This window comes from Schistocerca nitens, chromosome 4, assembly GCF_023898315.1.
Source record: "Schistocerca nitens isolate TAMUIC-IGC-003100 chromosome 4, iqSchNite1.1, whole genome shotgun sequence".
In the NCBI taxonomy this organism is placed as follows: Eukaryota; Metazoa; Arthropoda; class Insecta; order Orthoptera; family Acrididae; genus Schistocerca; species Schistocerca nitens.
In genome coordinates this window covers 533,795,736-533,811,283 of record NC_064617.1, presented here as the reverse complement: position 1 = coordinate 533,811,283, position 15,548 = coordinate 533,795,736, and the positions used below count along the sequence as shown (strand labels likewise).

Sequence of the window (15,548 nt, the reverse complement as noted above, 5' to 3'; positions counted from 1 at the left end):
TTTTCTTTTCTTTGCAACAACAGTGGTAGCACCTAAAGTAGCCTTGTCCGGTATGATGCATGAGAGATTTTGTGAAATCCTTTTATACCAGCGTCACTTAATCATTGTCACTATGCTAAACAATAGCGATAGACAAATAGGATTTGACAGAGCTGTCGAAAGCATTAAAATATTAGGCTCTACCGTAAATTACTCAGTGTCATTCTCCTCATGTACAGGAAAGTTCAAAAATTTTACTACTCCTATGGTGTTTGGTGTCAGGAATTTGTAGATTTCGAGACAGCTCTCGACAGTATGTAACAAAATCTACCCTATCGACCCTTGATATATGGCAATACATTGGAGTTGGACAAAAGTACGGAAACACATCAAAAAATGGATGCCTGAACGTAAGTACAGATGCTAGCCAAACTTGCAGGTTTCGCTTTTGTATTTGGCCACGAAGGGCACCTGTGCATTGTCCTCTATAAATTGAACGTCTCAGTCGTAGTCAGTAATTATGAGTATATTATGTCGGAGCTAAGTCAATTCGAACTTGGGCAAATTGCTGCTCTTATGGTGCTTTTATAACGAAAGTGACCGAAGTTTCTGATATTTCAACAGGCTCCACATCGAATATTTATACCCCATACAGTGGAAGCAGGAAAACGTCAACCGTATTGCGTCCTCCTAACCAAGAAGGAATCCTCAGTCCAGTCGGACATTTCATTTGATACCCCCGTCTGATCTTACTTTCACTAACAAACGTTTCTGTAGCACTTTGGCAAATACTTTTTGGAAGTCAGGAAATATTGCATCCGTCCGAATGACTTGATTCATAACTTTCAGGATGTTAGGACAGCACAAGTCGAGTTTGGCATGATAAATGTCTTAAATATCCATACTGGTAGTCAAGGGGGACGACTATTCAACAAGTAGTTGTCACAGATATTGGATGATAGTTTTGTAGATCACCTTGTTCCCGACAGCATTAAATAACAAAATAGCGCCAGGCGGTATTTTCTGCGACCTATCTAAGGCATTTTACTGTGTGAATCACAAGATTCTCCCAGACAAATAGACGTTTTATGGAATTTATGGTGTAGCCAAACTTGGATAATATCATATCAAATCCAAAGAATGCAGAAAGTTGTACTTAGTAGTATGTAGTCTGGCGGTAGTATCGTGACTAGGGAGAAATCACGTATGGGATTCCCCACGGCTCAATCTTAGGTTCGCTATTGTTCCTCATATATGTATGATTTTTCGTCTAATATGCAACAAGCAGAACTGTTTCTTTTTGCAGATGACACTAGTACTGTGATCAATCCAAGAATACATACATCAACAGAAGAAATGGTTCTTAAAAGTGTCATTGACTAGTTTTCTGCTAATGGTCTCACTCTAAATTTTAAAAGGGCACACATATTCAGTTCTGCAGATCTGTGGGTACTACACCAATGATAAATGTAACATATGCTGAAGAAATAATAAATGGGATGGAAACTTCAAAATTAATTAAACTGGAAACAGCACATTTTGGGACTCATAAAACAACTTAGTTTCGCCACATTTGCGCTTAAAATCATTGCAGATCTTGGGGACAGACATATTTTGCATATTTTCATCAATAATGTCATATGGAATAATGTTCTGGCGTGATCCTTTTTTAAGAAATAAAATGTTCATCACTCAAAAACGGGCTGTAAGAATGTTACGTGGTGCTCACGCACGATCACATTTTAACTACTGCCTCACAATATAATTATTCCCTTATCGACTGTCGTAAAAAATCCACAGCAGTTCAAAAGGAACAATGATGTTCATAATTACGATACCAAAAGAAAGAAATGCCATTCATCATTCCATATTAAGGTTATTTTTAGCTCAAAAAAGTGTGCAAAATGCAGCTACCAAAATTTTTGATCATTTACTCAGTGATATAATATATCTGACAGACAACAAAGTAAAATTTGAAAAAAAAACCGAGAAAGTTTCTCCTTGACAGCTCCTTCTACTCCGTAGAAAAATTTCTGTTATTGTTAAGTTATGAAGTGTGGTGGGCAGGAATTACTAGCTCAGATCTGTTTATGTAAACATAATCATTAAAGAACTTGTAAATGCTGAGCGTGTAGCCATATTTACAAATTAATTTGCAGATTGAATGCAAAATGACTTGTCGGGCATAATTTCGATTTATCGTGCGAATGATCCGTGGAACATAAAACTAACTAGCTATTCGGACGGAAACTCGGAGTGTCGGTAGGACATCAGAGATAATGTGGCTAGCAAGCAGCCACAGTTCCCCGCTGCTCTGCAGACGGCACAAGCGGACACTACGCTGAAGGATTTCTGCGCTTAAACAAGCGTGCATAGTAACGTCCTGACACTTCGTCAGCGGAGCTACAGCAAACAGCCGATGTGCCATTCATTAGAGAAATGTTACACCAAACTGCGCGGGTGTTCGACCCACACGCCGAGATGTTGGTAACTCCGCTGTTACGTGATTTAAAATTTACCGAATGGTATTTAGAATCTCGTCTGACCGAACCAGCCATGGGAGTAACATATATGATACATACCTATAAATTGGGGTGGGGAGAGTAAAGGTAAACAAAATGAAGGTTCACTGGTTGAGAGAGTATGTGGTCACATTTCAGTTATTACAAAATCTTGTAAAATTCACAAAGAACTTGGCAGTAAGAGGTCACTTATCTGTTCGACGTTGCACTCCCTCTAGCCTGGATGCGCGTACCGATTCGGTTGGAAAGGGCTTCAAAAAGCTGTTGTATCCTCTCCTCAGCCTAGCTGGCCCACAGGTGTTGTAGTTAATGCTTCATATCTTGGATGAACTGGGACAGATTTAAAGGTCGAGCAGGATCCACATATATTCCACTGGCAACGATCTGGAGATCTTGCTAAACATGGGAGTCCCTTAAAATCACGCAGACTATTCATAGGCATACGTGCCATGTTTGGACGAGCATTGCAATGTTGAAAAATGACACCACGATTCTGTCGCACGAGAGATAACCCTTGACGACGCAGGGTAGCCGTGACGCACCGTTGTGCCGCCATATTTCTCTCAATCACTACAAGCCGTGATCTGAGATCATGTCTGGTTGCTCCTCACGCTAGAAGGCCAATAGCTATACCTTGGCCTCTCCAAAATTTTGAAAGAATTCGACCTCTACCTATATCGCCGCTATACTCTCCGATGATGGTCGGCCGGGATAGTGGAAAGCCGCGTTTCATCGCTGAATACTCTGCGATGCCATACTTCTCGATCAGCGCACCGCTCTAAACGTTGTTGCGTTAACGGCAACATAGGCATGGAATGGTAAATCTCTAGTCAGGCAGTTACTAGTCTCCGACCAATGGTTCAGGATGACACAGAATGTTTTCTCAAGTCCATTACTTGTTCTCGGATGGCAGGCGCAAATGTGAAGGTGTTACAATGTGCTTGGTGGTCAGATACGGTCGACTGCAACGTTGATCACGAGCGCCTCTGCTCTTAAATTCACATACAGTCCTACATCAGACCACTGTCACGTCTAAACACCCCACAAATCTGGATACTGCGCGATTTGACCAGCCGGCCAGTTTGAGACACATCTCAAACTCTGTCAGGTGCTGATGACGCTGTCTCACACGAGTTCGTGGCATCTCCGTTTCTTTCACTGCGATCACTCATCATCTGACGCTGGTCATGCCCCTTATATATCTTACCAGGCCTGGTAACAACACAAAACCAAACAACAATAATCCATTCCGGTGGCCGTTCTGTCCGTCACAGAGAATTACAACTCTAATCATACCCGCCGATGGTGCGTACTTGTATGAAAGTACAGTGACATCTGACCAAATGTTCTGGATGCTTCCTTTTTTTGTTAGGCAGAGTACGCATATAATAAAAAACGGAAATATGAGGGCATTAATCACAATTTTACTGGTTTCTGTGTTTTTTGTATTATTTTTCTGCCTCAATGTGAAGCTGGAAGACTAACCTATTCCGAGACTGAATCGTATGAAGCCCCGTGATGGTTGCTGCAGATTTCCCCCATCCGTGTGTTTTCAATTGAAACTGTCGAACCGCGCCATTCAATACAGTTCTCTAGTCTTACTTGCTTGCAGTCTTCTCTCTTTCGGTATTAGTTCTCGACAGATCTGATACATGTACGGCGACAGCGCTGTGTTTGGACTGCTCATCTAGCCAGACATTCATTACAAGGATTTACAAGGGAACCGCACCTACTTTTCATCGCCTTTTTCGTCCAAATGTGTGGTATATGCAGATCTTGGCCGAAATGAAACTGACAGAAAAGAGAACTCCGAATGGTCAAGCGTTTGGAAAAGACAGCATTTTTGGCGCTCGTCGGGTGAAGAATGAGTCATTTATGATAGCGCAGATTTCATGCAGTGGTTGGAGCAGCGGGAAGACTACAGAATGGGAATCTGAAGGTCGTGAGATCGAGTCCATGTGAAGATGCTTTTTCTTCTTTTTTTCAGTTTAAAGTTTTACGTTACTTACACTGCAAATAAATTGAACTAATGTTCAATATATTGTATTTTCGTGACGAAAGAAGATTGCCATTGTACAGTATTAAAGTGATTTCCTCGCTGCACTCCGATTTTGCCACCCTGTGACATCTGTTTCTACGCAGGTAAAGAATTTAACCAGAAATCTTAAAAACTAGAAATCTTCAAAACTATTCTTATCCCGTCGAGAGAGAACAAGAAATCACATCCCCAAATGACTGTATCAAAATACATTTCAGTGCCAATACTTGGTGAAACGATATGGTGCGCGTGTTTCGTTGCTAATGTGTGACGAGAGAGACCTTTTATGAATGTAAACCAAGTTCCTTTTTCTATAGAAACTTTACAACAACCATGTAATTGTAAAAATGGAGCGTTTATAACTTATGCAAGATGACGAGAAAATTATCGCTTTGCCTGTTTTTAAGATGAGCATTACCCCAACACGACGTCTGTAAAACAATAAAAGTGTCTAATGTTATACATGAAGTGTTCGTATATGCCTTACAATCCTTTGCTGGAAATTCATTTGCAATCCCAAATTTTGCTTCGCCTTTTATTTTCACGCCTTATATGAAAATATTAATAAAGGCAATATATTGAGCATTATTTCGGTTTCTCTGCAGCATAAGCAACGTATAAACAGAAAATAAACGTCCATATAGGGACTCGATCTCATATCCCTCTGATTACCGTTCTGTCCTCTTTCCGCTGCGCCAACTACTACCTGGAAACTAAGCTAACATAAATGGCTCATGCTTCGCCCGACCTGTGCCAAACATGATGTATTTTCTAAACACTTGGCCATCTGGAGTTCTCACCTCGGTCACTTTCAGTTCTCACCAAGCCCTGCATATATTATAAATTTGGTCGACATCGAGGACGACAAGTAGACGCGGCGCCTTGTTAGTCATCACCGACCGTTCGGCAGTGCCATTATTACGAAATAAATCTCGGGTTCCATCATCTGGTGCGCTGATGTACTGACCGGCGGTGGGCCAGCGCCATGTATAGATAGGTCAATCCCCCTCCCGCTCCTCCCTCAGGCGCTTCCTGTGAGTCGGTGCGGTCCAGGTACAGCGTCCGTTCTCCCGCCGTCTGGGCGCTGCGTCCTAGGTCTTCTCGTTCAGGAGGGTCTGCCGACACCGCTCTCGTTATTCTTCCCTCCTCCCCCGAAGTCGGTACACTCTGGGAAATATCCTTTTTCTTCTTAATCCGGGTGATCGCGGGTTCCCACGCCTTGCTAATGATGTAACCGCTGTCACGATTTAGTTGTGGCTCCCTTACTCTGATCTATATGGCTTCTTTAATGACACAGTTCCAGTATTTGGAAGTCTGTGTCAGGACTTTGGTTTGGTCATAATCCATGCTGTGGAGCTCCGACGGGCAATGCTCAGCGATTGTCGACATACTAGGCTGTTGCAGTCTAGTGTGCCGTTGATGTTCTCGGCATCGGTCCTCAGTGGTACGAATGGTTTGACCTATGTTTACACTACCGCATTGGCAAGGTATCTGATAAACCCCTGATTTACGTAGACCAAGCTTACATATACGCTCCTGGAAATTGAAATAAGAACACCGTGAATTCATTGTCCCAGGAAGGGGAAACTTTATTGACACATTCCTGGGGTCAGATACATCACATGATCACACTGACAGAACCACAGGCACATAGACACAGGCAACAGAGCATGCACAATGTCGGCACTAGTACAGTGTATATCCACCTTTCGCAGCAATGCAGGCTGCTATTCTCCCATGGAGACGATCGCAGAGATGCTGGATGTAGTCCTGTGGAACGGCTTGCCATGCCATTTCCACCTGGCGCCTCAGTTGGACCAGCGTTCGTGCTGGACGTGCAGACCGCGTGAGACGACGCTTCATCCAGTCCCAAACATGCTCAATGGGGGACAGATCCGGAGATCTTGCTGGCCAGGGTAGTTGACTTACACCTTCTAGAGCACATTGGGTGGCACGGGATACATGCGGACGTGCATTGTCCTGTTGGAACAGCAAGTTCCCTTGCCGGTCTAGGAATGGTAGAACGATGGGTTCGATGACGGTTTGGATGTACCGTGCACTATTCAGTGTCCCCTCGACGATCACCAGTGGTGTACGGCCAGTGTAGGAGATCGCTCCCCACACCATGATGCCGGGTGTTGGCCCTGTTTGCCTCGGTCGTATGCAGTCCTGATTGTGGCGCTCACCTGCACGGCGCCAAACACGCATACGACCATCATTGGCACCAAGGCAGAAGCGACTCTCATCGCTGAAGACGACACGTCTCCATTCGTCCCTCCATTCACGCCTGTCGCGACACCACTGGAGGCGGGCTGCACGATGTTGGGGCGTGAGCGGAAGACGGCCTAACGGTGTGCGGGACCGTAGCCCAGCTTCATGGAGACGGTTGCGAATGGTCCTCGCCGATACCCCAGGAGCAACAGTGTCCCTAATTTGCTGGGAAGTGGCGGTGCGTAGGATCCTACGGTCTTGGCGTGCATCCGTGCGTCGCTGCGGTCCGGTCCCAGGTCGACGGGCACGTGCACCTTCCGCCGACCACTGGCGACAACATCGATGTACTGTGGAGACCTCACGCCCCACGTGTTGAGCAATTCGGCGGTACGTCCACCCGGCCTCCCGCATGCCCACTATACGCCCTCGCTCAAAGTCCGTCAACTGCACATACGGTTCACGTCCACGCTGTCGCGGCATGCTACCAGTGTTAAAGACTGCGATGGAGCTCCGTATGCCACGGCAAACTGGCTGACACTGACGGCGGCGGTGCACAAATGCTGCGCAGCTAGCGCCATTCGACGGCCAACACCGCGGTTCCTGGTGTGTCCGCTGTGCCGTGCGTGTGATCATTGCTTGTACAGCCCTCTCGCAGTGTCCGGAGCAAGTATGGTGGGTCAGTACATCAGCACACCTGATGATGGCAACGTGGTCGATTGCCGAAGTATTGTGTCCTGTGCACACTCATACCAGGCTGTTCACCAGAGATTTATTTCGTCATAAAATACGCCTGGAGAAATTGAAGAATCACAGTGCCATTATTGTTACACCGACCACCACATCATTCAGTAGCGAGTCATACTTAACTTTTTGGTACGTATGCCGAGCAGGACAGTTAAAATCACTTCTGATATCCTTCTTGTAGACAGATATGAACAATAAACTGAGCTTCAACAGCGTTAACTGAAAACTGTACTCGTACTTTAAGTGATACCGCGATTTTCGGGACGGTAACTTATGACGCTGTGTGGGGGCGGCGGCGGGGGCGGCGGCGGCGGCAAAGCCACTCGTAGCGGTCCTCCAGCCGGCCGACGACCTGAATAATCGATTGCACTACGCACTCGAGAAGCGGCCGCGTTAGCAGGTTTTTAAGTATTCATCCGCTACACACTCTTCTCACTAAGCGATTACCTAGCATAAAGCGAGCACAGAATCCGCCTCTCCCTGCGTCCGCCTGGTTACGATCACTATGCAGAATGCTTAATACTCAGTCAAGTAACACATCGTCTTCATTTTTTCCATAAGGTGTAACGCAAGTGCAGGAGTTCAACAAAAATATGGAAACATCACGAGAAATGCGAACTTAAACGTAAATACAGATTCTAGCCAAGCCTGCAGAATGCGCTATTGTATTCTACATCTACATCCTACATCTACATCTACATCGATACTCTGCAAATCACATTTAAGTGCCTGGCAGAGGGTTCATCGAACCACCTTCACAATTCTCTATTATTGCAATCTCGTATAGCGCGCGGAAAGAATGAACACCTATATCTTTCCGTACGAGCTCTGATTTCCCTTATTTTATCTTGGTGATCGTTCCTCCCTATGTAAGTCGGTGTCAACAAAATATTTTCGCATTCGGAGGAGAAAGTTGGTGATTGGAATTTCGTGAGAACATTCCGTCGCAACGAAAAACGCCTTTCTTTTAATGATGTCCATCCCAAATACTGTATCATTTCTGTGATACTCTCTCCTACATTGCGCGATAGTACAAAACGTGCTGCCTTTCTTTGAACCTTTTCGATGTACTCCATCAGTCCTATCTGGTAAGGATCCCACACCGCGCAGCAGTATTCTAAAAGAGGACGGACAAGCGTAGTGTAGGCAGTCTACTTAGTAGGCCTGTTACATTTTCTAAGTGTCCTGCCAATAAAACGCAGTCTTTGGTTAGCCTTCCCCACAACATTCTCTATGTGTTCCTTCCAATTTAAGTTGGCCTTAATTATAATACCTAGGTATTTAGTTGAATTTACGGCTTTTAGATTAGACTGATTAACGAGTTCCTTTTAGCACGCATGTGGAAGACCTCACACTTTTCGCTATTTAGGGTCAACTGCCACTTTTCGTACCATTCAGATATCTTTTCTAAATTGTTTTGCAGTTTGTTTTGATCTTCTGATGACTTTATTAGTTGACAAACGACAACGTCATCTGCAAACAACCTAAGACGACTGTTCAGATTGTCTCCCAAATCGTTTATATAGATAAGGAACAGCAAAGGGCCTATAACACTACCTTGGGGAACGCCAGAAATCACTTCTGTTTTACTCGATGACTTTCCGTCAATTACTACGAACTGTGACCTCTCTGACAGGAAATCACAAATCTAGTCACATAACTGAGACGATATTCCATAAGCACACAATTTCACTACAAGCCGCTTGTGTGGTGCAGTGTCAAAAGCCTTACAGAATTCAAGAAATACGGAATCTATCTGAAATCCCTTGTCAATAGCACTCAACACTTCATGTGAATAAAGAGCTAGTTGTGTTTCACAGGAACGATGTTTTCTAAACCCATGTTGACTGTGTGTCAATAGACCGTTTTCTTCGAGGTAATTCATTATGTTCGAACACTATATATGTTCTAAAATCCTGCTGCATATCGACGATAACGATATGGGCCCGTAATTTAGTGGATTACTCATACTAATGTCATTGAAAGGCACCTGGGCAATGTCATGAATACTTTGTAGGTGTCAGTCATGGTAAGACCAGTGTTCCGTGCAGTTGTAAGTGCATTATGTCGGAGCTAAGTGAATTCGAACGTGCGAAAGCCTTTGGGCACGTATTGAGGATGCTTCAGTAAACAAAGTAGCCGAAGTGTTTGACGTTTCAAGAGGCACAGCATCGAATAGTTATACCGTGTACAGCGAAAGCGAGAAATCATCATCCGCTAACTTACGACGGGGCGAAAATATGTGTTGAGTGATAGTGACGGACGGTCATAGAAGACTGTGACAAAGAAAAGTGAACGACAGATGCAAAAATCACAGTAGAACTGAATATCGCACTCCTGTCAGCAACAAAGCAACACGAAGGGAGCTCCAGTAGCAGAGAACCGCAGGTCGAACTGGAATTCCAAAACCACCCATCAGTGATGCAAATGCCCGTAACAGGAACCCTTGGTGCCGAAGCCATAAAACCTGGACTATGGAGCAATGGATGAGTCTTGTTTCCGAATTCTGGCTGACTTTTCATCCCAAGAGTGAAATGTGGTGAGGGTTCGGTGATGATTTGGGCAGCCATACTGTGGTTACTCTTCGGAGTCACACTACTGCCAAGGATTATGTGACAATTTTGGCTGATCAGGTCCATACCAATTTACATCCAGGACGGGTTTTGTGGACAGGAGGATGAACTGTCTCATCTTCCATGGCGACAAAAGTTGCCAGGCCTGAATATTATTAAGCCGTTTTGATCTTCTTTGGAGATGAGGGATCGCTATTCACTTCAGTCATCGTTACCTGAACTTGCCGCTACTCTGCAGGAAAATGGTATAACTTCCCTTGGAACCCTTATAGGACCTGTATCTGTCCATTCCGAGACGACTGCGAACTGTTTTGAATGTCGACAGTTTTCTGACGTCGAATTAGGCATAGTAATGTGTTGCGTTTGTGGTGTTTCCACATTTTTGTCCCTCCCCCCGCCCCCCTCCCTTATATGATAGCAGACACCAGATTACTGTTGGAAGAGATTTCGCGTATTTAACTTTTACTCAATGCTTCACAGTATGTAAATATGGAAATTTCACACTCATTACTTTCACGATGGGGGAACGCTGCCAAATGTCACAAATTCGAGGAATGGTCCGTTTATTAAATCCTAATTAATTTTTGTGTCCACACTTAGCCAAAAAATCTCACTGGAAAGCATAATAATCATCTGGAGAGTCATCACACTAATGCTGTGTAACACCGACTCAAAACTTGATAATTACCAAAATATGGAGAGGAACAGAGTTTTTAAGTTTATTCAGGAATACCGTCTGTAGATAAAAACCACTCAATGATGACTGGATCCCAGAGAGCTAGCAAACTGCAGGGATGTTGACTGCTACGTTTCATCCACTGATCCAAATAGTTCCTTTTATTTTCTATGGGATTAAGTTGAATGGCTTGATGGGATTACAAGGACCAAACTATGAAGTCATGGGTTCCTCAGACCTTTGTGTGTCAAGCCGGGAATAGTCCCCAGTGAGAAAGGACACAAAAAACAAATCCCAAAGAACCCTGTTATTCCCGCGAATCAAGAAAGCAGACAGAAGCAAGTGGAACTGAGAAAGGGATAAAAAGGTGAAGGTGGGAGAGCTGCCTGGCCAGAAAGGAGCTGGAGGTCCCTGGAAATGGGATTGAGGCTTGGTGATTTAACGGGCCAGTCGAAGTGCGTTAAAGTGCCCAAGTGTTCGTTCACAAGAGACGTACACATGTAGCCCTGTGAACAGAGATGTTGTCTTCTTGGAAGATAGGAGTGTCCACAGCATACTCATCATGATAACGTCAAACCAGTGGCAATACTTCGTTACCGATGACATTGAAATAAACTCCGTAGTTCATGTCCTCGGTAACTTGAATGAATAGAGCCAAGTCATAGTACGAAAAAAAAACCATAGAACCACCTCTGTCCTGAACTACTCTGTTCACGCATTTTGGGTTAAACGCCTTATTGGACTATGTGCGCTCGTAATGCCTTGCATATTTTGGAAAAGAAGCAAAATTGCGACTTTTCCGACCACACCACTCGTCTCCATTCCGCTACTGCCCAATTTCTGCATTGTATGATTCACTGACGATGCTCTCTTTTGTGCGCCACTGCGGGCGATGGCCTTTCTGGCGTATCTGACTGCAAATGTCCACCGCATGAGGATCCCTGCTCACTGTTAACGCAGAAGCTGTTTGAGATGGACCTGCATCCTGTCGGATTTCAAACCGACTGTCATTGACATGACAGTAACATTTGTCTCCAGTTCCTACCGATCAGGATCTTTTTACAATCATTGTTCATCCGCCATATTACATGGCTTCTAGTGGTACACCCAGTTGTACAGTTCGCATTAATACATAAGCAATTCGGGCACCTTACTCCACGACGCGATCATGCACTTGTCCATACACAATAGCTCATTTCTGTCATTTTATCACGTTTTCATTTCGATCCATCTAGCTGCTCTGACTCTATACAACCGACTGACACATAGACTCAGCTTAAATGCCTTGACCTGTGTAAGTAGCGGAGGGTCGTATGACTCCCTGGTACCAATTCTGTACCATCTATAGCACTCCAACTAAACAGTGTGCTCTTTTGAGGAGGAAACTAATCTTTTTGTCTGGAGATCTCGTATCCCATATTTCATGAAAGTGTGTGTTTCTCGTTTGAGTATTCTCCAGTCATCGTCAGTTACGAATTAATTCTTTCCAGTTTTTAATTGTCGTTAATTTTACAACACTGCCACTGTTGTTAGATGAGACTGAGGGAACTGACCTAATGGGTAAGACATTGGACTCTTTGAAATTATGCACATATAGGAGGTACAACGTGTGTTTTTAATGAAGTACCATTTTAAAACAAAAATAAAAAATAGACTATTATTAGCAATTTTACTTTTAGGTGAGAGCCTCTACTTTAATCTACTGTTCTACATAATTCCCACCAATATTAAGACACTTATCGTATCACACAACCAGTGTTTGAATACCATCATCATAGAAACCTACCACCTGATTAGACAACCACTGGAACATGGTAATTTTGACATCATCGTCGTTGTGGTGGTGACCACACAGATGCTTCTTCGAAGGAAGAGGCACGTGGTAGTCACTGGGCGCTAGATCAGGGTTGTCTGGAGGGCGATCTAGTTATTCCCAGCCGAATGATCTGATCAGCTCTTGAGTTCGATTGGTCACGTATGGACGGGCGTTGTCATGAAGCAAAACGATTCCCTTACTCAGCTTTTTTGTTCTGGATCACACGGTGCAGTATTTTTGAGATCTCATATTAAATCGTAGAATTTATTGTGTCACCACAAAGCAAAACATCCACAAGCAATACCCCCTTCCTGTCGCAGAAAATAGTACACATCATTTTCCGAACTGAAACTGTTTGCTTGAACTTCACATTCTTGGGTAATGTTGAATGCCGCAACTGGTGCTTTGATTCATGCGTAACATAAGCCACCCATGTTTCGTCACATGTGACAGTTTGGCTTAAAAACCCGTCACTTTTCTCACTGCACCACTCTAGGAAAGTCAGAGAACTGGCTAAACGTTTGCCCTTGTACATTTCAGACAGCGTTTTCGGTACCCAGCGTGAGCATAACTTTCGATAATTTACACGTTCTGCAACAACTGATAGAGCACTTTTCTTGATATTTGAGGAAACTAATCACATAACATCGAAATGGTAAGGCGTCTGTTCTCTCTCACTTTTTCATCAATTTCTCCACTAAATCGTCAATAACGATTGAAGGTCACCCACATCTTTCCTCATCACCCACATTTGTACAGTCATCTTTAAAAACTCTCACCCATTCACTTCACTGATCAAAACGAATGACCGCGTGGACTTCACAGTCGGTTGCATTCTCAGTCGGAGGAGACGTTTCAGATACAAACAAACTGAAACACGCCAAATAATTACGTAGTGGCATCTGCAGCTTGCCAACAGAGTGCAGTTCACACCGCGCATGCGCCAAATGCCGACCACTGCGCTGCAGCGGCGGAATTTCGGAACAATACCGACTTTAAAAACACGCCTCGTATTAGCAGCTGCTGGCCATTGTTGGGATGCAGACTTAGAACAGAGCTCAGTGCCATTATCAGAGCAGCAATAGGCCAACAAGCCTATTCAAGTGAAAAACACATTTTTCCCGAGCTACATGCATATACAAAATTGTTAAGGCTTTCGTGGCCACTTGTTGACAAACTGCCTATTGGCTTCTGTCTCGGGTTCTTCGGCCGACGTTCATCTAATGATGAAGCCCTCGGACGTTGGCGCGCCAGGTACATATACACTCCTGGAAATGGAAAAAAGAACACATTGACACCGGTGTGTCAGACCCACCATACTTGCTCCGGACACTGCGAGAGGGCTGTACAAGCAATGATCACACGCACGGCACAGCGGACACACCAGGAACCGCGGTGTTGGCCGTCGAATGGCGCTAGCTGCGCAGCATTTGTGCACCGCCGCCGTCAGTGTCAGCCAGTTTGCCGTGGCATACGGAGCTCCATCGCAGTCTTTAACACTGGTAGCATGCCGCGACAGCGTGGACGTGAACCGTATGTGCAGTTGACGGACTTTGAGCGAGGGCGTATAGTGGGCATGCGGGAGGCCGGGTGGACGTACCGCCGAATTGCTCAACACGTGGGGCGTGAGGTCTCCACAGTACATCGATGTTGTCGCCAGTGGTCGGCGGAAGGTGCACGTGCCCGTCGACCTGGGACCGGACCGCAGCGACGCACGGATGCACGCCAAGACCGGATGCACGCCAAGACCGTAGGATCCTACGCAGTGCCGTAGGGGACCGCACCGCCACTTCCCAGCAAATTAGGGACACTGTTGCTCCTGGGGTATCGGCGAGGACCATTCGCAACCGTCTCCATGAAGCTGGGCTACGGTCCCGCACACCGTTAGGCCGTCTTCCGCTCACGCCCCAACATCGTGCAGCCCGCCTCCAGTGGTGTCGCGACAGGCGTGAATGGAGGGACGAATGGAGACGTGTCGTCTTCAGCGATGAGAGTCGCTTCTGCCTTGGTGCCAATGATGGTCGTATGCGTGTTTGGCGCCGTGCAGGTGAGCGCCACAATCAGGACTGCATACGACCGAGGCAAACAGGGCCAACACCCGGCATCATGGTGTGGGGAGCGATCTCCTACACTGGCCGTACACCACTGGTGATCGTCGAGGGGACACTGAATAGTGCACGGTACATCCAAACCGTCATCGAACCCATCGTTCTACCATTCCTAGACCGGCAAGGGAACTTGCTGTTCCAACAGGACAATGCACGTCCGCATGTATCCCGTGCCACCCAATGTGCTCTAGAAGGTGTAAGTCAACTACCCTGGCCAGCAAGATCTCCGGATCTGTCCCCCATTGAGCATGTTTGGGACTGGATGAAGCGTCGTCTCACGCGGTCTGCACGTCCAGCACGAACGCTGGTCCAACTGAGGCGCCAGGTGGAAATGGCATGGCAAGCCGTTCCACAGGACTACATCCAGCATCTCTGCGATCGTCTCCATGGGAGAATAGCAGCCTGCATTGCTGCGAAAGGTGGATATACACTGTACTAGTGCCGACATTGTGCATGCTCTGTTGCCTGTGTCTATGTGCCTGTGGTTCTGTCAGTGTGATCATGTGATGTATCTGACCCCAGGAATGTGTCAATAAAGTTTCCCCTTCCTGGGACAATGAATTCACGGTGTTCTTATTTCAATTTCCAGGAGTGTAGTCTGCGGCCGCGAGCTCGCCTCCAGTTCACCACCGGCAGTGGAGGGTGAAGCTTTGACAATGCCAGCCACTCGTGCTGGCGAAACGTCAGAAAAATCGTTAGATGAACGTCGGCCGAAGAACCCGAGACAGAAGCCAATAGGCAGTTTGTCTACATGCATATGTTTATCTTGTTTATGAATTTCGTGGAAGTGATAGAACAGCCCAACAAGGTTAAAGGCCGTTGTAAGTGCATTAAATTGTGCAGTGTACAGCAGAGACCAGGCATTAGTTAGTATTTTCAAA

General features: G+C 45.5%; 1 protein-coding gene across 1 annotated transcript in view; it reads left to right on the top strand.

The window, feature by feature from the left end:
- The window catches only part of LOC126252419 (gamma-aminobutyric acid receptor alpha-like), a 222,332-nt gene that overhangs the window by 156,310 nt on the left and 50,474 nt on the right, over positions 1 to 15,548 (top strand). The gene's annotated exons all lie outside the window — the stretch shown is intronic.